Source organism: Danio rerio, chromosome 20, assembly GCF_052040795.2.
Source record: "Danio rerio strain M-AB ecotype USA chromosome 20, GRCz13ab, whole genome shotgun sequence".
NCBI lineage: Eukaryota > Metazoa > Chordata > Actinopteri > Cypriniformes > Danionidae > Danio > Danio rerio.
The window spans coordinates 27,906,710-27,933,752 of NC_141040.1; the positions used below are offsets into that span (position 1 = coordinate 27,906,710).

Sequence of the window (27,043 nt, forward strand, 5' to 3'; positions counted from 1 at the left end):
ACCTGTGAATGAAGTCACAGCGAAACCATGTCAGTGCAAGGGATGATGGGATAGTCTGGAAATTCCAATGATAAACAAAACCATTCCATTGAAATAAATAACGCTCATGTTGATTTAAATCTCCGTAACCTAACTTTGAACTCAGACCACTGCAAGCACAAAGACACAAGTGTAGCGGCATCTGTGGAGCTGATCGTTTCTGAATGTGTCTGAGTGTGTGCATGTGTGCACGCTGGGGAGGGGGGGGCATGCATGCCAGAGTATTTTGAGCTGAGGTTGATTAAATGTAGCTTGCATGAATCATGACTTCCCACACTGCAGGTCACAAAGCAGCATGAGTCATGAACGTCTTATATGGTAACAGACACAGTACATACTCTCTTACTATGCCTGAATGGGTGCAGAGATCTATTTATCTATCTATATATCTATTCAGCTGTAAAAGGGGTGACTCCTCATTTGTTGTGTTCACACTAGCTAACAAAAGTCAAGTCAAACTACTTTGATATTCATGCAAACAGTAAATAGTTTTCTGCTGAATGTAGCCACTACAAAAATAAATAAATAAATAAAAACACAACACGCAGAACAAAAGTCATTCATGCATCTATATTTAGTGGTGTTTGCATCACTAGCAGGTATTTCAGCAAACATGTTTCAAGCACACACACACCAAAAAATCATGACCTACTGAAACAATAACCCTCCAGCACCTCAAGCAAATACTTTACATTTCTAGACACACACACATATAGTTCAGCTTTAACTACTGTCAATCATTGAATGCATTACTGCATCCGCCTCACAGATATGCCTTACTTGTTAACAAAATGCATGTAGTTACATAAACCCAATTATACACAAAACACAATATCACACACCACTATGACTGAGGACCGCTTTGGAAGATATGATGCACGACTGCACATTGAATTACATATGGCAAGTTCATATTAGAGCTGCCAGGATTTTATTTCGCACAAAACCTCAACCCCAAACAGAGGAAATGTAGACGGATGGAAAATCTCCCCATAGGAAAGAAGTGACACTTAGTGCCACCCACGAGCACTTTCAGGGTTATGAACTGTGCCGTAAGTTTCTGAATGGAAAAAAAAAACAATTGAATATATTGCATGTGCATAGTTTTATTCTGCATGACATTCTTTAATCTGGCATCAGGGATGCAAAGTGGGCAGTTTTCACATTGAATTGGGCTACTTTTAACCATTTCCTGTGGATTTTTTTTAGTCTGTGAGGTTAAAGATTTAATATTAGTTATATTTATATGGTTACATTGAAATATTTGACTCTACTTAATTTATATTCTATTCATGATTAAAAACACTGTTAGGATGATGAAACAGTAAGCACACTATGTGTGAGTCCAGGGGCCCTAAAGGATATTTTAAATTGGCATACTTTCCTACTATATAGTATGTGAGCCAAGTAGTAAATCCAAATTCATTCGATCATTCTTTTTCTTCGGCTTAGCCTCTATTTCAGAGGTTGCCACAGTGAAATGAACCGCCAACTATTCCAGCATATGATTCTTGCAGCAGATGCCCTTCCAGCCGCAACCCAGTACTGGTAAACACCCGTAAACTACAGCCGATTTAGTTTATTCAAATCACCTATACCGCATGTCTTTGAACTGGGATGAAAACTGGAGCACCCAGAGGAAACCCACTTGAACAAGGGGAGAACATGCAAACTCCACACAGAAATGCCAACTGGCCCAGCCGAGACTCGAACTAGTAACCTTCTTGCTGTGAGGCAACAGTTCTAACCACTGAGCCATTGTGTCACCTCCAAATTCATATTATTAAAAAAAAAAGTAGGCGAGAAGTCCCTGAATGGCTTCTTTGTACAAGATTCTGAAGTGCATATTCAATGAACACTTAACTATCAGGCCATGCAGAAGAATTTATGAATGAGAATGAAGCGATAGCATATTTCAGAGATTTTATTAGGGCTGGGCAATTTGGCATTAAATCAAAATAAAATATAATAGAACAGCATCACTACTATGACAAAAAAAAAAAAAAACTGTATGTGTGAGCTTGGCTGAAGTATAATATCAGAATAATATAATAAGTATAATTTAGCCTTGACAAAGCAGGGTCACGTGACTCCACACACGGTAGGAAAAGTAAATGAAAATATTTGACCTGGAAAAATTTGATCGATTTTAGGTTCTGAATGTCGATTTTTTCGACATTTCTTTCGATTAATCGCCCAGCCCTAGACTTTACATTATTGGGTTAACTTTGACAGGCCATTAGGTTTAAAATCTGGCAATCCTGAACACAGAAAGATGCACCATTTAAAGGGTTTCTCTCTAATCAGAGCTATTGAACTTGTGTTCTGATAAAAAAAAAATGGTGATATTATTTTTGACCAGTACTTACAGAGTAACTACAATGGCTGTCTCATTGATAAAATAGCTTATTCCTGTTCCGTAAACCTGCAAGTGCTGCAGAAAGTCAAAGCACTATTCATTCAAAAGGGAACTATTTAGGCTGAGGTTGTCAACATAGTGTCACTACAGTACTCCAAATACTGTTTATCTTTGAGTAAAATGCAGTCCCTGCAAGCTTTTAGGGAAGTTACTTTGTAGAAATAGAGAACGGACTCCCTTAGGATCAGATAACGTGCTGGCAGAGCTGGTGACAAAATGCTAAGAGCTAATATAAGAGCATAGAGATGTGCATTTGTCAGTGCGCGTCACACACACATGCAAGACATGTAGGTTTCCAAAACAGCGGCAGCTCACCATTCATGGGTCTCAGCAGCAGATAGATGCGACAAATATAGCAAGAGAAAAAAAAAGGTGTGAAAACATGATTTCTTTGTAAATGACAGAAGACAGGGTTCTGGACGGGGACTGATGAGGGACCACAATAGCCTCAGACCACTGACAACACTGGTTGCCTCTACACATACAGCGCAAGCTGATCACTTGGGCCCCTAGCTGCTATTTACAGCAGCCTAATGTTAGTCTACCAAAATACGCATTTCCTTTTTTTGAGTTGGTAAGCTTACTCTGTTTTTCTATTTGTTTATCTTTATCTGTGCCTGTCTGCATATTTCTTCTGTCGGTCTATCTATTCAGATTGCTAATTTTTGCCATTCATCATTCAAAAACTTTAAAGACATTTGGCTGATGTCATTGAGGTCACTTTAAGAGATCACCAATACATCAAGGCAATATTTACTTCCTTCATTTTCATCTTCCCCCTCTTGTGATCCATGAAGTCATAGCCCATGTTTTTCCCCTCTATTTGTCTGGGTGCGTGCGAGTGCGCATTCACTGCTTTAGATAAATCATAGTTTTAAAGGTTATGAGTCTAATTGTGCGCAACTGAGATCTGTGAGTTTGGGGTTAAACACATATAAAGCTGACTCAGAACAAGAGGACAAATATTTCTCTCTCTTTCTTGATCAAACACACATAAACATACGATGGAAAATTCAAATCAGCTTAAACCTGTGGAGTGTGATGTCAGACTGGGGGAGGCTTCTGCCCACTGCTTGCCTTGTGCGGGTGACAGGGTTTGCTTTATCAGCCATCTGACATTTGGGATGTGGATTCTTGTGGCTGACCTATTCAAATATTAACCGTTAACTGCCTCTTTTTTTCACAAAACTCAGCATTTAGTTAGGGGGGGCTGTAATAATGCTGTTTTTTACACACCAACTCCCACCCACTCACATTTGTTCAGGCCTGTTTTGTGTCAATAAAGATGTAACATGTGTTTTCATACCGATTATGCCACAGAATTTCTCTAGCTGATTTAGGGTCACCGGCAGCATTGAGAGATCAATATGAATCTTGAAGAATATCGATTTAATCTTGATTAAAACACTGAATCATAACATGGCGTGTAGCCTGGGAGAATAGCAATGCAGATCTTTCTGAATTCCATCAGTACTGGTAGAATCTGTAGAAGGCCCAAGGGCCCCTCTGGGGTATTGGCCAGCTGAACTGTAGAGCCAAAACATAACCCAACATTGCTCCACATGGACTTAATGTGCATTCCTTTATTGCAAGGAACTATAGAGGTTCACAAGTTTATGCCAAGTAAAATATCACATTACAAGTCATTTTTATAAGCATGACAATAAGACAAACATTGACTGGTCAAAGATCGTGGCTTGCAACTGAGATTGCAAATAATTAACAACAAACTGTGATGAATACATTGTTGAAAACTAAAAAGTTTGAAACGGAAACAGTTTTTTTTTTTCTGGCTGTAGAAAACGTTTCACTGGTAAATGTTAAATATGAGATGATAAATACTAGTTAAAATAAGAAAAATGATGAACAATCCTGCATCATTTATTAATTTTAATCCATGGCAAGTTCCTTCATTCATTCACTCACTCATTTATTCATTCCCCTTTGGCTTAGTCCCTTTATTCACCAGAGGTCACCACAGCGGAATGAACCACAAACTTATCCATCATATATTTTACACATGCCCTTCCAGCTGCAACCCAGTACAGGGATACATCCATACACACTCATTCACACACACACACACACACACTAGGGACAATTTTAGCCTACTCAATTCACCCTCAACCCCATGTCTTTGGATTTGTGGGAGAAACCGGAGCACGTGGAGGAAACCCACGCGAACATGGGGAGAACATGCAAACTCCACACAGAAATGCCAACTGACCAAGCCAGGACTGAAACCAGCGACCTTCTTGCTGTGAGGCGACAGTGGTAACCACTGAGCCACTGTGTCAACACAATTTAATTGACTAATAAATTAATAACAAATTAATAACTTCTTTCAAATATAGATTGATCCCAAATAATTAGCTACCTAATGCATTAATTCATGTCATGTTCATTTGTGGTAATCGTGTTCATAAATGTTACTAACCAAAAATTTTTTTTAAATGAATGAGGATATTTTAGATTTTGCACTATTGTTAGCTCACTAATCAATTTTGTCATCAAATTGAATCATGTTTTTTTAAATCACAGATCACATGACTCTTCCTAGACATCAAGTCAGATTTTTTTATAAATCTGACGTAAAAAGCTCAAATGCTATTTAGTTCATTTAAAAATCATGATAGAGCTAACTTAAATATAAAGTCACAAACTAATACCCCCATCCACCCCATCTCCACCTTTTCCTCCTTTACCAGGAGGAGCTCCCGAGAACTACCTGATCTCTTACCTCCTTACATGCTCATTGACAAGGCGGCAATTAGCTCCGAGCTCAGGGTTCTCTCCCAGGACAGCATGGCAAACATGCTATTATTATCAAGCAATATCTGTGCTTAATATAAGTGTGAACTCTTGAAACATTCAGAAAATTATGAAAATTTGAAACTCCAATCTTGATTCAATTGTTATAATAACTTAACTGGAAATTTTTTTGCAAGATTTTTTACTAGTGATGTCACATGTGTTATGTACACAGAAGAAATTTTCATGAAAATGACTTATAAGAAAAAGATGGATTTATAAGAAAAATAAGAAATTCTTTCTTATTCATAAAGTAATCATGATATTACTTATGACCGTACATTTCCAAACAATTGACGACAAGAATGAAGTTGAATGATTCAGTTGGGACTTGGATTAGTCATTTAGCCGTATGTTAAAGACCGACGGAATTAAAGAGTCTATTACAGTTGGTCTGGATGACTCAGTGCTACAGTGAAGACAGGCTGGAAACCACAGAGAAGCCGTCAAAATATTACTAATTTGTCACCTTAGAATTATAAGGTTCTATCTGATATTTTTTGTCAAAATTTAGTTATTGACATATTATTATTATTAAATGACAACTAATTTACATTAAAGGATGTTTTTTATAAGTTGTTTACATTTTAAGACTTTTAATTTTAAAAATAAATGTTACACACGTACTGTTTGCTATATGGAATGCAAAAACTTTGAAGCTCATTATATCAAAATTATTCAGAAATCAGATAGAACCTTATGATTCCAAGGTGACCAATTGTAATTTAATTAGACTGAATCAGAGATAAAATAAATAAATAATTCAGCCAAAAAATAAATAAGTTTTTTTAAAAGCAAGTCATTTGGTTTGTGATTTGGTTAATCTCAGAGCTGGTCTTTTGTGGTTGTCTAAACACATTTGAGCACATAAGTGTTTACATTTAAAAACAAATGCATTTTTTACCACTGAAAGAGGTTGAATAGGTCAAGATCAAAATGTTTTAAAACAATTTACAGCTGTATGTATCATTGACCAGACTGACTAAAATCCATATTAATAACATCTGTAAACAGGGCCTAATGTGTTATTTAAGTTAAAAGATAATACTCACTTTTAAGGGGACCATTCTTTAAAGAGAGTACTGTGAGCTTTTTTAAAATAAAGTTACACAAATAAAATATGAATGAAATTTAATTTTTTCCTTCATCAAATAAATTTTGCAAACAAACCCACCCCAATTTTTTTGTGATTCTTCGAGTGCTTAGTCATAAAGACACCTGGAAAGACTTCATCACAGTATCTCAAAGAAAGAAAGAAAGAAAGAAAGAAAGTGTGAGACAGAAAGAGGATGACAAATGAGCAAGACCACAGAAAGAGAAAAGAAAACGTCCTCTTGTGAACTGTGTAGTAGTGACCAATGCTCGTTTCAACCTCAGTGAAAATGCTCACAGAAGTTGTTTCTATTTGCAGACGGGCGATGCAGCAGTTTAGCCTGTCTGAAATTGCTTGGTCCAGTCCAGTGTAGTTGGTCTGGTCTGGGTGCAGTTCTCAGAAAATGAGGGCCAGTGCGTGCCACTAGCCACGGATGCGGTTTAGCATCATTAAGCGTTTTGGTCCGTCTGTGGTGTTGCTGCTCCCACGCGTTGGACAACAGCCTCCATGTCTGCGAGAGGGACTCATGCATCCGACAGCGCCTGACCGAGGTCAACCTCCCACAGGCCACAAATGAGTCCCTGTAGCCCAGGGCAGACGGGTCCGCCTAGGCCAGCGGAGCACATCCACGCTTGTTTGTTTATGAAGGAGGCAGCGTACTAAGTCCCGCTCTGCGTAAGTGCCTATTTTTAGCGCTTTAAATCCTTCAATGGATTTGTTATGGCTCAGACTGCGGAGATGAGAGGGGAAAAAAAGCATGATTTACGCGGGAAAGGAATGAGGAAAAAAGTATGTTGGAGGTTTTTATTTGATCTTTCATTATACATTCTGGGCACCTGGAACCTGCATTTGCTGGATTTTTCCAGTCTCACGTTTAGGTTAATAACTGTGCCATTAAGATTTACAGTCATATTATCCGACGTATAACTATTCCAGGGATGATTACTGAGTGCATAGAGGGAATATGGTACATGGTCATCCACACTGGTCAGGATTTTTGTCCACCATAAAGAGAGAAAAAAATAAATCAGCATCATCCACTGGGATGTGTGGCATCCAGTCCCTTTGTGACTCAGTGTTACTCTGCAGATAAACAAACGGCTGACTGTGAAAGCTGGCTAATCTGCGCACTTTATTAAACAGGGACGTGAATTCCCACACTAAATGGAGATTATGCTCAGTAATGAAATATGAATCCTTTTTAAACTCTCCGATGATACTATGAATCATTCTATGCGGGGATACACACTCTCTTTTTATGAACTAAGGAATTATATCTTAAAGGAGCACTTAGTACTTCTTACATGGCAAAAATCCTGTGTATTAAAACGTCTCATTTCTAGGTTGTGAAGTGACATCAATCGTGCACCTCATTTGTCTCTATTTCACTTGCTCTTTGAGCAGTACATCCACTGCCAGGTGTTCATCCCAAGGATCAAAACACATCAGTATTACTGTCACTTTCATTTGCCTACAGATTTTGGCGGCTACGGTATATTACATAAACAGCCCAAAAAAGCAGAACCCACAGCTCTTTTGCATTTTCAAAACAGCTCATTTATACCAGAAAACTCTGCCAACTCTTGCTTCTTGAGCAGCAAATCAGCATATCAGAATGATTAAGAATTTAAAGGATCGAGTGACACTGAAGACTGATGTAATGATGCTGAGATTCAGCTTTACCAACACAAGAATTACATTGCAAATTACATTATAAAACAAATAAAAAATAAGCCACTTAAAAAAGCTTATAATATTATCAAATATGATTAATATTGTACTTTAAAATAAAAATGGCGAGCAAATTCTCCAAAAATATCATAGTGTTCTCAAACTTTTGATGAACGGATAGACAATTCATAGATTAATAATACATGTTGATCACAAAATGTCATTATAACAATGACAGGATCATATTTCATCTGTAATTTTAAAATAACATTCCACAGCCTTCACTCAAAAAAGTTTTAGCTGATTGTTCAGGTGTAGTTGTGTGCATGGTTTTCTCCCAAAAAACTGAAAAGTTTTTTGTCTTTCAGTATTCGTTTATCTACTGTTCTGTGACTTCATTCACTTTTTAAATGTCAAAAGGAAGGGGCAGACAGCTTGATAGAGAAAGAATAGACTCTCTTTCATCGAGGGCTTACGTTAGCTGAGATTAGAGCGTTACATGATGACCTTAGAGCAATGACTGAATCAGCCGTGTATTGTGCAAGAGTGTTGCTGCTAATATTAATATAATTAAAAGAATTTAATATTATTGTGATGTTCAAGATTTGTAAAGTCATACATCTCCAGATAAATCAAAAGAGCAATCACAAGTCTCTCCTCCATTTTCAAAAGTCTCTGTTGTTGTCTTGACAACACAAACACTGCAAGAACCTCAATAGAAACCCAGCATCTGCTTTCATTTGATTGGAGAATTAAAAAAGACGCACATGAGTGACGTAACACGGTTTTTCCCCTCAGAGTTGACTTTTTTCAACTGCAAGCGCAAGCCACACAAGAGAAAAAACGCTTGCGCAGTTGGTAGTTAAAACGCGAGGCGTGCAGGGCGCATAAGTAGTGCGCAAAACGCTCTCGGTCATTAGTAAATCATTCAAAAAAGGGGCTTTTCAATGCAAAAAGTGCATTCGGTGTGATTGGCCCCTAAGACTGCATTTACACTGCAGATCTTGATGGTCAATTCCGATTTTGTGGCTGCATCTGATTTTTTTGATGACCAGCTTACATCAATTTTTAAAAGCGACTCGTATCCGATTATCTGCATTTACACGACAAATGGCAAAAGGTGCAATATTAGGAGAAAAAAATAATAATAAAAAGAGCGGGGGGCTCTGACTGACAGCTGATAATAAAAAAAACACGCTCTTTTCTCAATTCATGTATTATATCTGTTTGCAGGCTTCCTTTTTTAAAATTCTTTTGTATTTTACTATAGTTTATGACTGAAAAAGTTGTCATTTTACCATCTTTTTTTAAAATCTAGGCTTCTTTAAACCATTAGGCATCCTCATATAATGTCCATGGCATGATTTATGCACAGATGTATGCAACCATTTTAGTTTATATTGATTACGTGGCGGATGTTGCTCCGAAAGGAAAGCATCAGACTTGACGTCAATCGTTGTGGTTTTTAGTGACACGCGACTTGCAGGTGAAAATTTGATCTACCTGCTTACACTACCGACACGAGGGCACAGATCCGATTCATATCAGATAAATTTCCACATATGAACAAGGCCTGAATCTGATTTGAGTAAATTGGAATCCATGTAAATTTTTCCAACATGAGTCATATCCGATCTGTGCCACATGAGAGAAAAAAACATTGTAATTAAGTCAATTGAAGCATGCAGTGTAAATGCAGCCTATAACTGCTTGGTCAAACTACTTATTTAAGATAAGCTAAAAGGGGTTTTGAGGACAACTTGAGGTTTTTGGGACAACTTAATTGTTTTATGTTAAATCCACTTCAATAGTGTAGGAACAAAATGAATTGTGTAAAACCATGCGTGTTTTACAGTGTTCCAACACAATACAGCTTATAAAATCATTTGACAGCACTGTGCTCGCCCCACATGTGTGTGTGTTGGTGTGTGGTCATTTACAGCTGTGTCACTTTATCTGCTCAATATGTTTGTTTGAACAGTCTGCGCATGGACCCCGGCCATTGATTCTTTCTGCTGCATGTGTGTGTGTGTGTGTGTGTGTGGATACATTCTGCATGATCAATGTCTCACATAAAAACGGATTGTGAGATGATCACTAATGAGATGGCATATCACGATAGGCTCTCAAATATACCTTTTAACCATAAACATCCAGTCTTGCATGCAACAGCAAAGAAACTGCTGCTAAAACGCAAGGGAACACCAACCTCCTAGGATTTACTAACTTGATAAGAACACCGAGTATCCTGACAATGTGTGTCTGACTATATGTAGAGATTGCGCTCAGATTGAATAAGAATACTCAATACAGACACGCTCGTCTCTGAAAGAATCACCAGGCATCAAGCTGCGCCTCTTGTACTGTAATCATTGAGGCTGATAAAAGGCTTTTCACAGTCCTCCACCTGCCAGCGATGTGTGGAGCGATGACTCACCAGGCATCCATCACCTCACTGCAGAGTGACTCAGTTACAGCAAACTCGCAGGTCATTTGAGGGGAGGCTGACGCACTGCAGCGGCTCAAAACACCTGTGCGTAATGCGCCCTTTTCCCCTGTTAAACAGCCTCAACAAGCGACCCAGAGTAACCTAGAAGAATTTACAACACCAAAGCGGGTTTCCTGTTTACATACTCTTAGTAACACTTCAGTTGTGCAGAACATTATTTTTGTAGCAACAAGCTTCAAGAGACTCTTTTATGCTATTTTTAAACTTCTGAATTGCTTCATCCAAGTTATAAGAAAGAAAGAATTATACTTCATAATTCACACTGCAGCATCACATATTTTGAATGGTTCATTCAAGGCCACTCTAAACCCCTCCTTTCTGAGTCTACATTCTCAAAACTTCTACAGTTCACTAAAGAGTCTTTTTGGATTTGTTTTTCTTAGAATGGAGAGCATTTTTAAACTCTACTTGAATATGTCATCATAGGACACGAAGCTAATGTATTAGGCGGTTGTGAATGCACTCAAAATCATTTGCAGAGGTTAAAAATACTAATGTACAATAATGTAAAGTGGCAAAGACTGCTAATTTTACTTCTGTGTATTGTCAGGACTTTATCTTTTTTTCTTTGCAATTTATGGTAACACTATTTTGATGGTCCATTTGAGTATTAGTTGACTGTCTGCTAAATATCTGTTAATACTGCTCCTTCAACAGACATTTAACTGACTATAAGAAACTTTGTAAGTACATGTCAACTTACATGAACCCTAACCTAATAGTCTACCTCTAATATAATGAGAATTAGTTGGCATGTAGATGCAATGTAACTTTAATTCAACAAACGGAACGTCAAAATAAAGGGTGACCCAATTTACTAATCAACAAAGATGACAGTTTAGCCACCAAGCCAGTAATTTTACCATTTTAGTTTTAGTTACCATTTAAGTTTACCATTAACGTTTGCCGTGTAATAACTTTGTAGAAATAAAATGTTAAATGAAATAAAATGTTCATTCCGCTGTGGCGACCCCATACTATAAAAGGACTAAGCCGAAAAGAAAATGAATGAATACATTCATCCATTCATTTATTTACCTTTCAGCATAGTCCCTTTATTAATCAGGGGTCGCCACAGCGGAATGAACTGCCAATTTATCCAGCATATGTTTTACGCAGCGAATGCCCTTCCATATATATATATATATATATATATATATATATATATATATATATATATATATATATATATATATTTTAAAGACACTTCTAAACAGCTAAACAGCTTAAAATAAAATTTAAAGGCTTAACTAGATTAATTAGGTCAGGGTAATTAGGCAAGTTATTGTACGATGTTCTGTAGACTATCGGAAAAAATATAGGGTCAAAAAAAATATGGTGTTGTAATGGGGCTAAAGGTTTTGACTTTAAAATGGTTTAAAATTTCTTCCAAGCTGCTTTTATTCTAGCCAAAATAAAACAAATAAGACTTTCTCCAGAAGAAAAAATATTATCAGACATACTGCCAAATTTTCCAATTTTTTTGTTGAGTGTCGTCACTGGTTTAACAGTAACACTGTATTTTTTAAAACCTTCATTTGGAGCGTCAAGTTGCTTTAAAAAGATAATTTTAATCTTTACCATAAACATCAGTGTTTTGTTAGTCTAAATATTGATAAGTTTAATAGGCTGAAATGACAAAGAGGGGGCTATAGTCTAACTAAAAAGTGTCCACTGAAATATGTCATAATTTAAAAACAAACAAACAAACAAACAAACAAACAAACAAACAAACAAACAAACAAACAAACAAACAAACAAACATTTAGTACAGTCTAATATTAAGGATTTTGCCATTCGAGTATTTCTAGAATTCTGGTAATTCTAGTGTTAATGCTCTAAAAAAAAAAAAAAAAAAAAAAATCTTTTACGACCTGAGAACATGTAAATGAACAACATCAAATATTCCCTTCTATGTGAACTACACATTTAAGTGTTGCTAAGGAATCTAAATACCTTTTTCAGCTTGCTGTATATATAAAGTAACTCTTGCAACATACACATACATGTGTGGTCCCTGCACAAACCCACATGCATACTTGAAATGAAAGAAAGCACCTTTCAAGTCGTTGAGCAAAATATGCACATTTTTTTAAACTTTCCACCAAAAACCAAAGACATTGCACCCCAGGGGAGAAGTCTACTACAGGATATTAATCCTCTTTTCAACTTTATGTGGAGAAATCCCCTCATCCTAATCTCTCCAGGCGGTGCTGTCCACTTTGACAGGGGAAAATGACAGGTTGAGTTTGACAGACTGGGGAAGGGGCTTTAAAGAGACGAGATAAGGAAGGAGATTGTAAGGGGTTCAACAGATAATTGGGACCACAGCTCTCGTTCAAAGGGACTCATAAACTCCATGCACGCCTACCGATACGGCCTCATAAACATGCTCATGGAAAATTGCTGCAAAGAAATAAGTCCACATATGAACATGCACACACATACACCCACATATAGAACACGCAGATTAACATATGACACACAAACAGAAGAGATGTGGTAAAGAAGAGGGTGTAAAACTAAGCAAAACATTTTTTTTTTAAATTCTCAAATGCATCACAAACAAAACATATTCTTCTTATTGTTTTTTAAAATGTTTAGATTTTGTTTTTTATAAAAATTTGTACGTATCAGATGATACTTTTGCATATTACAAAACAAGTCATTAAAAGTTCTTGTTGATGATATAAAGTTTTTTCAACATCATATAATACAACTTTAAAAAAGAGAATAGTTATATAAGACAAACAGAGCAGACACTGTAAAAAAGGATGCAAACGGTAAGCAATATATATATATATATATATATATATATATATATATATATATATATATATATATAATTCTTAAATGCATTATAAGACAGCAACCAAATGATATTGTTCTCATTCAACTGTTCTTCAAAACACACACAATTCACAAGAACGAAACGTCTCTCCTCTGAACACACAGTCATTTAAATGCACGCATGGCACAGAAACAACGAATGCTCTGATATGTGTGTGAGCTACTTCCTCTGAGTCATAGTTTTTTGGTGAGTGCCAGAGATGAGTCACAGAATGTTCCACAGGCCCAATAGAACGGGCTCACTAGAATGTGTGAAGGACTTCCAAACAAACTATTCATATGCTGTCCACATTTAGGTAAACAAACCGCACTTGCGCTGCTATTATTTACTGAATGAATAAACAGTGCATAATGATATGTTATAAGTGTTTCCTCAGGTGTAACGGCACCTTGAGTACACCGTCCTTCCTCTCAGTGCCAGTGAACCAGATATTGAAGTCGAAGTCTTCACTGCGCCCGGAAGAGGTGAATGAGAAGAGGTGAACGTCACAAACCCTGCATGACGTTTGATGTGAAACCACATATTTCATCATTATTACACTTAAAAGGTTTGAGGCCAGTTAGAGTAACATGCTGCTATTCTGCAAATTTTAATAAATGTATGAAAAATGCAAGTAATATAACAATAAAAATAATATTAATATTAGTGACATGATGGCTCAGTGGTTAGCACTGTCGCTTCGCAGTAAGAAGGTCGCTGTTTCGAGCCCCGGTTGCGTCCGTTGGCATTTCTGTGTGGAGTTTTCATGTTTTACCTGTGTTTCTGTGGGTTTCCGGTTTCCCCCACAATCCAAAGACATGCGCTATAGGTGAATTGAATAATCTTTATATTTTGAAATGACTGTTCCACTTAATTTCAACCAGTTTTCTTTTGTATTTTATTTAGCTTTATTTTAAAATGTTTTTTAAATGCTCTATATTTAATATTTTACTTCTAAAAATATATTTTGTACATTTAACAGGGTTTCTGCAGGTTTCAAGTTAAATTTAAGACTTTTTAAGGCTTTTATAAGACCATTATAAAGAAAATTTTAGACTTATACAGGGCTAAATGCTAAGGATTATCCCAGTTGGAAAAGATTTTCAATTACCTTTAAAAAATGATTATAATGTAATAAATTTAATATTACAATAATAATAATTTAATAATAAAAATTAGTTCAGTATCTTCAGCAGTAAATACATGGAGAATGCTAAAACAAATGTTAATGTGAGGAAATTTATTTAAACATTATGGTAAATAGATTTAAATAAAACTTTTTAATGAGATGGATTGTTGGTGATAGACAATATTTTAGTAGATTTAAGACTTTTTAATTCAGCTTTTGAGATTTAAGACTTTTAAAACCCTGCAGATGCCCTGATTTTAACATAAATTAGACACATGCACACTCACTTAAAGACTACTTTTTGCATATTGCTAAACATTAGGTCATGAAAGGTTCTTGTAAATGATATAAAGGTTTTTCAACACCATATATACATCCATAAAAAGCAAGAGCATACTTAAATAAGAGTACTTCTTCCTTCTTTTCATTATTTATTTCAGTATACTGTTGCCACTCATCATTTGTCATTGACCCAGATGAGCGCCTCAGAAAACTGTAAAGTACAGGGCTTCATGTATCCTCCACTGACGAAGCCAGACGTCAGTCATACGATCAGTCTGTTCACAGGAGGCTTTCCTCTGCGCTCCACTTCAACCAAGCCAAATGAGATCATGTTGTATATTATCACATGCTTGTGTAAGTGTGATGAAGGCTGCGGACCGGGCATATTTATGCACAGCTGTTTGGATAATCCACAAAACGGTGTGGCGCTCTCCCTCACTCACTCCCTCACAGTGTTCCTATGACTGTATCCGTCTGGGAGAAAAACTAAATACCTAATATATGCCACTCCCTTCTCATCAGATACTCCCATATTTGGGAAGTGCAGAGGGAACCCCAATTTAATTGAACTCTCTTTGATGTGAGGCATGTTTGCTAAGCCTCTTTATTCTAGACTCAGCATTTAACAATAGATTTCTCATTCTCGCCTGCAAAGCCAATTAATTTCTCAGACAGAATTGAATTTCAAAGACAGCGGATAGAGGGATATGAAGCAGCTCTATTTTTGTTCATAACTACATTGGGTGATGAAAGTGCTGTCGTTAAAATCCTAGCAGAGTAAGGTGTACTGTTGGAGCAGTCATATATTTTTTGATCGTGCATTAAAATAAATTTCAAATAAAAAGAACAATAGCATAAGTAGACAATATGAGCATGAATAGGAATAGAAAAATTACTGAAGCAATTACTGAAGTTTATACTAAAGTCTACATGGAAGTGACTGTTTTTGTTTCAGTAGCTTTCAAAATGGACAATTTAAGGAGTAAATTATTGCACAAAACATGTGGGATATTAGATATTTTTTTTAAATTTGCAATAATGCATTATATTTAGTATAAAATTATACAATTTTAATAATAAATAATATTAAAATGTGTTAGATAAAATGACCCTGATGAATAAAAATTTAGACAAATTGTCACCTCTGAATTATAAGGTTCTGAATGATTTTGAGATATTTAGCATCAAAGTTTTTGCATTCCATATTGCAAACAATATGTGTGTAGCGTTTGTTTTTTAAATAAAAAGTCTTAAAATGTAAACAACTCATAAAAAACATCCCATAATGTAGATAAGTTGTCATTTAATAAGAATATGTCAATAACTCAATTTTGACAAAAATGTCAGATAGAACCTTATAATTCTAAGGTGACGAAATGTGACAGTGCTGGCAACTTCATTTTAAAATCTGAAATTCATTCTAAATTTACAACCACTTTTGAGCAAATTAATGCATCCTTGCTTTCCAAATTGTTTTGTAAATGATAACATCTCATTTTAACTGCCTGGAGTGATTCAGGAAAGCACCAAAATAATCATTTGCATTAATGAATTATATTTTTGGGTTGGGTAAGCTACTTGAAAAGTGTAGTGAACTAAAATTTACTAAGCTAAGCTAAAATTTACACTAAAAGCTAGGAAATGTATCAAGCTAAGCTTAAAGCTGCATGGCAAAAGTTGCTTAGCTACGTGTTCATCTAAGCGATTTATTTTTTCATTTTTAAATTGAAGCAACTTTAATCCAATTCAGTTCTGTCTTTATAATCAATGAAACTGCCAATGAAATGTATGTGGCATAATTGATAAGTTCAGTTATTTGCTGCAATTCAATTGCAACAATAATAAAAAAAAAAAACACATTTTACTAGACAGCAAAAAAAAACTAAAATCCAAGAAATCCTGTATTGCACAGTTAAAATACCATAGTAATGTAATGTCTAGTAAAGAGAAATTTACACTATAGTTGTTAAAGGTTATATTTAATTATTCTTGTTACGATCTAATGACGCGTCACAGCATCAGTACACTGCTTCAATCTTTCGCTTTTATGCTTGTACTAAGTTTGTTGATGCTCTTATAATGACACAGATCACTCTGCCTATTCATGCCAGAGTCCCGTGAAAAAAGTGACTGACAGGTAATTTGAGTGTAACTTATCTTTATTTATTTATGATTTGGTTGTGGGTAAAACAAAGACTATGCGGGTCAGGTAGTTGAAACAATAGGCTACAAATAATTAATTCGTTATGAATTAATTAATTATTCAGAAATACCGCCGCCTACGACGATGATACCATCATCCATCGCAACGTTTCACATTAGACATCGTGCGATATACCAAATTGGTCAACATCGGCCATTACTATATAAACATATTTTTCATATAAGCGCAGAATTAACTTTAAGACATGTACTTCGAGGTATGGTCCTGCTTCAGAAATATACTTTTTTTCATCAAGCAAGTTTCTTATGTTAGCCCAATGATTGATTTGCGACGTCACCGACAGGAGTAAGAGGTGGCAGTAACTCACCAAAAAGCTTTCGAACATCAAAAAACACGAAGAAGAATTCCCCATTCTCGCTGTAATTACTTTGATCGGCCAGACACTGACTTCATAGCACCTTTAATGTTGGTGGCATCACTTAATGATCCGCAATCAGCTTGTTTGGATGCTACTAAGGCACTAGCTAAAAATAATAGCTTTGCTATTGAAAAGCCATTTTATTTAGAAAGTAGCGACGCTACTGAGAAATGTAGTTCAGCTAGTAGTGTCACTACAGCACTGCATTTTAATGATGAATAATAATGATGAATAGAAAGTTCTTTTGATCAAATTAATGTACTCTTGCTTTTCAAAAAAAAAAAAAAGTTATTTTTGGATAAATATGGTCTTGTATATGATAATATCTCATTTTTACTGCCAGGAGTGATTTAGGAAAGCACCAAAACAGCGCTCTCATGCTGATAATATGGCAAAAGTGAATCAAGATCTGCCACTTTTGTCCCTCACAAAGACACCCCTGCGTCAGGAGGATTTGCCTATGGGTACGACTACAGTTTCTCAGGAGAGGTTGAGCCACTCGACTCCCGAAGAAGGGAAAAGAAAGGATTAGCATTTGAAGCCCTGCGACACAAAGCGTGGGTTCCCAGCTCGTGAAACCAGAGAGTGCCTCTTCCTTCGCATTTATTGTTACCATGTGAGCCTCAAAGGAATTAACGCCATTCATCAAACCTCCAGAGCCACTACCCATGCGCCGACGTTTGAAGTGCGGTCAACTTTGCCAGGCTATTCAGTAGTCGCAGGGCCACAGAAACGGGCAATATAGAGAATGTGAAAGGGGTCTTTTGTTCTGAGTGAGAACGAGACGTCAACCATGTGTGCGACCAGTGTACGAGTGGTTGTTTTCTTAAAGTCACCGTGAAATCAAAACTGACAAGTCTTATTTTATGTTGGAATACAGCAGAATTTATTTGAAATGATTTATCCGCGCACGTTACAATGGCAAGATTAATCTTTGAAAGACTGTGATCTCAATTCAAACACGCACCCGCATAATCTAATTCCTAAATGACAACAATTCAGCGATGTCTATTAAACCTCTGACAAGTGTGATCACAGCAAAACCTGCCTTTGATCCAAAAATAGTAGCTGACATTTCATTTCATAAAACAGCTTTAGTCTATTTTTATTACTGTGTTAGAAAATGTTAAATAGCAACAGAAGCATGAAGTCTGCAGTCTGAATGCAAACACTGACGCCTTGAGTAGTGATGATCAAAACAGAATAAAAGACCTGTTGAAGGTAAAATGAAGAATGTCAAATGAAAATAACATTCAATTACATAGGTGGTGGCAAGAAATTGTTTAAAAAATCCTATTTGTTGTTGAATTATTCATTCAAATGATTAATTCAAAAATGCTGATTAATCCATCAATCAAAGCAGTCTTTATGAGACATTATTGCATGATCTGTTGACATACTTGATTCTTATTGGCTGAATGGTGTGCAATAAAATCCTTTAATGCACAGGTAGTTCCAGTCAGTTTTGATCATAGTTCGGAACAATTGGGTTAACCTCAAACATTAGTAGCTATAATAACAGCTGACCTTGCACATATGCTAAGAATATTTGAGAATAGTTAAATAACACGTTACTTTGAGCTATTAGATATGACCTGCACACACACACAATCTCTCTTGCATGCATTTCCTTTCTCTCTTTCTGCCTGTGACTTATTCAAAGGCGGGAGATTTAATGTGTCATAAATGACAAATATTTGTTCAAATATTGCACTGCAATGACCAATGTCATTTTAACTTGCTCTACTTTAAGTTAACTTGTACTATTCAATTTAAAAGCCCAACAAAACAAACACTTGGCACAAAGCTAAAATCTTAACACATGGCAAACCATTGATTATCCTCTATTTAAGTCATTTGTTCAAGGTAATATTTTTAAAAACGTTGGTTTATCTGTAAAAAATGCTGTAAAGTTACAGTATTACCGGCAATGTTGGTTGCCAGTAATACTGTAAAATTTACAATTGCACTGTTTTACAACCATTTTAACTGTGTTGTAGTTTTATAACACAACTGTAATTTGTAATTTACAGCGAACATGTAAACTTTACAGTATTACTGGCAACATTTACAAGCGCACTGTACATGAACAATTACAACTGTATTGTAGTTTTATAGCACAATTGTAATTAATAATTTACAGTACACTTGTAAATTTTACATTATTGCTGGCAATTTTTGCAGAATTACTGGCAAAACTTACAAGCATACTGTAAATAAACAATTACAACTGTACTCTAGTTTTATAGCACAGTTGTAATTGTTAATAAACAGTGCTCTTGTAATTTTTATTGTATTAGTGGCAACCAAAATTGCCAGTAATACTACACAATTTACAGCAATTTTTTTACAGTGTAGAAATAAAGCAAGTTAAATCTTTATAAGTGAGTCCTTGAATCATTTGTAGCACTTAGTTCAAGAGATTCATTCACAAATGCTGAAATCTCTTCTATGTTGACGTATGATCAGTTTCTATATTTTTACTCGAGAAACCTTTACACTTAAATATACATTATCATAAGGAACAAATGGTTATCAAAAGACTAACCTCTTTTTCAATCCCACCTTAATATAAGTTTCTTAACAAAAAAACTTTATGATGCCAAAAGACACCTATAAAACATTTGTAGAACTGTGCTCACTAAATACAAGCGGGAAAAGGCTTTAATCTTGTCTCCTATGGACAGATGGGGGTCTTATTTGGCTTATATCTTGAGGATCTTATATGGTAAATGTACAGGTGCAGTTTTAAGCATTAAGAGGTGGTAATCTCTACTGAACGGAGAGAGATTATTCGCACTCAGGCTGATTTATTGTTTTCTTTATTGGGTTAGCCTGGAGCGATGTGAGATGCCATCAGCGTCTTCCAGCAGGCTCTGTTCGCACAGTGATAAATATTGATTTACAGTCACAGCACTTATGAGACGTTATGCTGCACTGTCACTAAGAGGTGACGCGCACCTTCTTCACATGTACAAAGGAAGGAGGCTGTCAATAAAGCCGTGCAGGGTGACAATAAATTTACCTCGTATACAATGGCTGGGGGAGGCAGAAGTCAAAATGTTTGTTTTATGATTCAATAAATTGTGGCGCAAAAGCTTCACGACTATCCATCAACGTCCAAAAAGCTGTGAGATCATCATTTTAATGGTGATCATTTTAACTGTTGGCCCCTCCTGAACACAACATCTTCAGAATAAACATTATAAGAGGGACTGGATTGATTATGATAGCACAGTTAAATGTAAAATGTCATCAACTTTAGTACCAATTTCAATAACACAGGAAAGATGACGATGCATTGCTCTCACTTTATTGATTCTACACTCAAAAAATTATGTTTGTTGTTTGCTCAAAATACTTTTTAAAAATGAGCTGAAACAGCACAATTCTTGAGTTTTTTTGGCACAATCTAATTGCTTTGTATTTATTGTATAAACTAGTAAGTTAAGTTAATTATGTTGTCGCAACTCCAGTTGATTATGTGGAAGCCAGCATTTTTAAAGTGTGTATCATCGATGTACTTTACACATATTAAATTCAACAGAAAAATGTAGGCAATACTACATCTTTTAAGAAAGCATTTTGTGTATAAATTTGTGTTTTATAATCAGTGTTATCTTAATAAAATGGGTTACTTGGTTACTAACAATTTAATTGGTTTATATATTTTAATTTATTTCATGCTGTGTTTGAGAAAGTTTACGTTTTGTCAGTTTCATCATTTTTTAAATGTCTATATGTTTTCATTATTATACAGTTATTAGTTAAGCTAAATGAAATAAGAACTATTTAGCTACTCACTGTTTAAATGAAATAATTATAAATGTTTTATAAAATAATATTAACACACAATGTTAATGCATATTACAGAGCCTCTATTATGGGTTTTTGAAAATGACTTTCTATACAGTGTGTAGCACTCGTTTAAATCTGAAAATGATTAAAATGAATGATTCTTTAACAAAATAGCCAACTCAGTGTCGAATACATTAATCGTGATGAGTTCGAATCTTTTGCCTGAACGCATTAACGTTGACACGGTACATCACCAAATATGTAGTACCAGATCTGGTGAAACGTGAACGCGCCTTTTCCTTCAGACACTAGTGGAGTGCGTAGGATCTATTTTAGATCAGTGCTCGCACTCTCTTAGGTTAAATCTTTATGGGCTATTCACATATTGCATCCAAAATCACTTAAAAAATGTGACACATGCTTCTTCCTTTACCAATTTAAATGTGTTTCTGAACTCTTGATCCTCTGCCGTTTGTCTTTGTTATGGCCACCAACAGCTGTTTTTACACATGCGGCACAGTCAATTTTTAAAATACTGTAGTTGAACTTTGCCACTGTGTGGATTAATACTGATTGTGTGTCGTTGTTATTACTTGGGGTTAGGGTTAATAGTAGAGTAATATGCTGCTGTTTAACTACATTGCTTTATTGCATTCCTGCATTTGGGCTCTCACATACTCTCTGCTACTACATAGCATGGGGGGAATTTCTCTCTGTCTCGTGCTGAACCCAGTCGACCAATCACAACAGACTGGGTCATCGGATCAATCAGCGCAGATTAGCCTCGTGAAAAAGGAGAGGTTTGAAAACAAATAAATCAATGAATGTATCATATGGAAGTTGTTGAGATAATCAGGTAAAAATAAATGCATATTATAAGACAATGAATGTGTTTTTTGACTTACATGCATATCAGCCTGTTGTTGAAGACTCCCAAAACCAAAATATGACCTTTCATAATGCAAAATAGGGGCTCTTTAACATAACAGACTGTGGCAAATCACCAGCACAAAATAAGCAATTTGGGAAAAATTTCATAAATATTTACAAAGAAACATTACATTACATATGTACATTATATATGTACATATGTACAATGCAATACACACACTAAAACAAATGTAATTTTCCTGTAAAACGTTCTTTAGAATTCATAGCTTTGTTTACAACTTAAAAAATCATTTGAACAGTCATTTATAGCTTTCATTCTTTATCAAGAGTGGTTAAGAACAAGAGCTTTCAACTGCACTTAATGCTCTTTAAATCATTCACATATTCTGCAGTACACTTAGAAAATTCCATCACTAAAATTAGTCTTCTTAATAATCCAAGTTTAATTCTTTTATAAGTAATGTTTTAGATGAGACTATAAGGTGAACAAGTGCACATTTGAGCAAGTGTTCAATCTCTTAGACAATGCGGAGAGTCAGGGAGAGCCTGCAGGGCTCATCAATGGCTGTCAGTGTCCCGTGGGTCTCTCAGTGTCTGAACATGAAGGGGACGGAGGGGGGAGGAAGATGCTGGAAACACAATAGAGCACCAAGATCTCAGCGCCTGATATTGATGTCATAGAGCGCATCTCCACATTATCCTGCTATTGATGAGTCTGATCTCAGCCTGAGGGAGAAGAGCAGTAATCGTGCCCTCCGTCTCTATCCCTCTGTGCACTTACATCACCAGAGCACTTGCATTGGTGACCCCCGACTCTCGGCAATCCATTAATAACATCATGGATTCAACCACTCATGCAAATGTAATGCAGGCAGAGTGGAGACAACTGTAAGGTCATGATTTATGAAGAATCCACAGAACACAATTGCATGTGTTAAATGTAATTGAAATGGAAGACTTAGGTGCAGAATGCAACAAATGCTGATCTACTATAGATGAAAAAATAATCTGCCTATAGGAATAATCTATAAATAAGTAATGTACAATTTATTGCACTTGATCACTCATTTTGTGTAACAAGATCTCTCAATGTATCATGAGGATTAATTAAATTTTTTTGATATATGTTTATTTTTTTCTCTGAAAGTTCTGGGGTCTGTTCTTTATATGTGTATTACTCAATTAGCTAGATTTGGTTATTGAGGATCCAGGATTGTTTCGTTCTTCAAAGCGTATTAGAGATGTTGTTATAGCAACAGGTCTGATAGCTTATATCTGCTCAGGAGCAGGCTTATTTCATATAAACAGGATTAGATTGGGTCATTTCAAGCAAAGGTGATACTGAAAGTATCGAATGCTGATATTTTCTCATAGTAGTAATAGATTAAATACACTGGGGAAAATAGTAAAATAGCTATTTCCCTTCTCTCAAGAGGTTCAAAGAAAACGTTTATTAATATGGACCATTTAGATGCAAACACATACTGTTTTAAGGTATCAACCCAGCTTTAGTATAATTTGTGTATGATAGATATGGCCAATATTCTCTTTTTTGACGGAAAATTAATTTAAACGGCCATTTATTGAGAAGCTTGAATATGTATATAATAAAGAAAATACGCTCTAAAAGTAAAACTAAATAAATTGCTAAATTCACTTGACACATCAAAGTGTAAAGCATGCAGACCACAACAAATGTGTAAAGTTATTGTGTATCATATTTAACAGTTTACTGCGGATTTGATCTAATTTTACTCACATGGATAATTGAATATTAATCAGATGATGTCATTAAGCTGCTGTGCTGTCAGCCAATCGTTGCATTGCTGATCATGATTTCAAGGATCGATAGATCTGTCTTTCACAACACACGCAGCGATCTTAGATCAGTTCATCCATACATTTTAATCTGATTCGCAAACTTGTTTGAAGAATCAAATTAACCAGAGTTATGATCAGAGAGTTATATCAGTTATCAAGATCAAAAGATCCACGATCTGTAACATCATCTTAGATACAAAGAACGGACACCTGGTAGCATTAACATGTAAATATTGAGACTTGGTGAACAACAGTTTCAGCTAAAATGTCTTTAATTCTGTAATGAAAGAAAAAAAAGTCACCTACATATTGGATGTCCCGAGGATGAGAAAACAGCAAATCTTCATTTTTGGGTGAACTATTTATTTAAAAAATTAAAAACAAAATGTTGTCTCCCTATCATTCAAATGTGTAGTGTTGGTACAATTTTTAAGATATTTTTTTGAAAGAAGTCTATTATGTTCACCAAGGCTGTGTTTATTTGAACAAAAGTACAGTAATATTGTTACATTCTAAGATATTTTTTAATTTTAATGAGCCATTTTATATTTAAATTTATATTATTTTTTTGTGTGCAATATATTGTCAAAAATTATGGTGAGAGTCAAGACCATTTTAAGACACTGCCTATACAATATAATAATAATGCAAATAGGTATAATTTCTAGGGACAAAACCTTTCTTTCTTAAGGTCATTTAGATTCTGCAATTTGATGTGAGAAAAGTAAATGTCCCCATGTAAACTGTAAAAAAGTTTTAAGGTTATTTGTGAACTTGTGCCATTTTGGATTTAAACTTTTTTTGAAAGTTGACTGAAGCTTTGCAACAGAGCTCTTTTGGAACCTTCTTCTAAAACGTCCAAAGGTTTTGAGGAATATGTGAAAATTCAGCCTTTCTTCAGCTGTCAGTATTGCATCCCTGATCCCGCTGAAATCTCCAGATAAGATGACAGAGGCAGCACAATCAGCTAAAATGTTGGTCAAACATGATAGGCCGTATATGTTGCATCACCAAAAGTTGAGGTGTACACAAGGATCAGCAATGAGTTCATGTATTGATTATTGCAACTGGTCAATATATCAGACTAAAGCTGGATTTACTCCAGCATTGAGTGTTGTGTGATCCTTCAGAAATCCTTCTAACACACTCTCAGAAATAAAAGTACCACCCCAATGACAGATCGCAAATTTATTTCTGAGATTGTAGGATAATTTAGTCTTCAAGAAATGCTGTTGATTATTATCAGTTTTAACAGTTGTGTTTATTTAATTTTTATTGGAAACTGTGCCTTGTATTTTTTTTTTATTAAAATAATTGCTAACACTTTATTTTAATGGTCCAGTTGAGTATTAGTAGACTGTCTGCTTAATATATGTTGATACTGCTCCTTTAACAGACAATTAACTGACTTTAAGAAACTTTGTAAGTACAGTACATGTCAGCTTACATTAACCCTAACCTAACAGTTTACTTAAAATCTAATGCAAACTAGTTGAATTAGTTGTTAAAGTTGCAATGTAACTTAAATTCAACAAATGGACCATCAAAATAAAGTGTGACCAAATAATTGAGTTAAATATTGCATAAAGACATTCTTAATCTCCATATATTTGTATCTCTGTATACAGTCAGAATTTTAAAGTCTGTCTTTACATTAAACACAATTAAAATAAGGAAACTTTTACTGTGTTGCTTAAAAACCATTCATAATACACCCTAAATACCCAGCCCAACACCCAGACTTAATATAAACACAGTATAAATTTTAATGTACTCCTGTGCACTAAAAAAAAAAGACTCGGTGTAAGATATCAAACCACACTGTAGGCCCTGATGATGGAAACTCTGAGTCTGTAACATTTAATGAAATTAAAAGAGGAAAGGAATCAAAGACTCGTGGGCTGTATCTCTCTTCCCTCAGTATTTCCATTCATGGAAGCAAAACTCAATGTTCTTTCTGCATCATTGTCATCATCATCATCATCAACAACGTCATCATCATCAAAACCAGTGATCTTGTGCAAACATGCTGGGAAAAGATCTGATTATACAAGAGTAATTTACTTTTGTTGTAGTTTAAAGAGTCGAGTGTATTGATGACCAAGCAGAGTTTTTTTTTTTTTTTTTTTTTTTTTTGCTTCTCTTGTCCATTAGCGAGCCAATAAACACAGACATGACTGGAAGTTCTCCATGAGTGGCTTTCCCGCTATGCAGGATCATTTTCCACAAAGTGAATATGGCACGAAGCCATTAAGATAATATGCAGCAAAATGAAGAATGATCGCTAGGGCTGATTCATTCCAAAATATTTGGACTCAATTCCTGGATCTGCAATTGATGGACTCGATTACTAGAATTGATTTCACACTGTTGCTATGATTCTGCAGTCATTCTTTCTTCTCAACCCCTGCCAGAAGTAAATAAGCTACAAAAAGAAGCTTAATAAAGCAAAAAAGAAGCTTAATAAAGCATGCCAATTATTGCATTGATATTACAATAGCATAGTGTGTCTAAAATACATGTGGACAATTGTTGTAAAGAATGTAGACAGCAAACTGTATGCCACCCTGGACCCCAAAATGTCTAGTTATGGTGCCTGGGTATATTTTAGGCAATAGCCAAAAATACATTGTTAGGGTCAAATTTAATAGATTTTTTTTATGCCAAAAGAAAGATTATGCTCCTTGAAGATATTTTGTAAATGTCTTACTGCAAATATATTTAAAAAAATTCTGATTAGTATTATTTATATATGAAATAGTATTATTATTTCTGATTAGTAATGTACATTGCTGAGCACTTCATTTAAACAGCTTTAAAAGCAGTTTTCTCAATAAAGATTTTCGATAGGTTTCAACTACTAATTTCAACAAATCACCATACTCCAATGAAAAGCTTATCTTAGTTTCAAAACTTTGACCCTTATGACTGGTTTTGCGGTCCAGGCTCACGCATACTGAAATTTTCACAACATTGCAACACCTAAAAAAAAAAGAGTGTACAGTTTATGTGCCAATCGGATGTGTGTGGATGTCTTGTTATAGCTTTTAGCAGTATTTAGTCTAAACTTTTTCCAGTTTTGTTCTCATTTCTAAAGAGAAGTCAATTGTGAAGTGATTAAATAGTCTCTTTGTTATCATTAAATCTTGTTGTACAGTACACAATCGA

The 27,043-nt window shown here is 35.3% G+C and overlaps 1 protein-coding gene across 3 annotated transcripts in view; it reads right to left on the reverse strand.

Annotated features, from left to right (window-relative positions):
- Positions 1-27,043, reverse strand: part of bach2b (BACH transcriptional regulator 2b) — a 147,522-nt gene that overhangs the window by 72,255 nt on the left and 48,224 nt on the right. The window contains exon 1 of one of the 3 annotated variants that reach the window (XM_087298218.1): positions 3-201. The exons of the other annotated variants lie outside the window; for them this stretch is intronic. The gene's annotated coding sequence lies outside the window, so the exon portion shown is untranslated. Of the gene's footprint in view, positions 1-2; positions 202-27,043 lie in introns of those variants that run through there. 3 annotated transcript variants of the gene reach the window in all.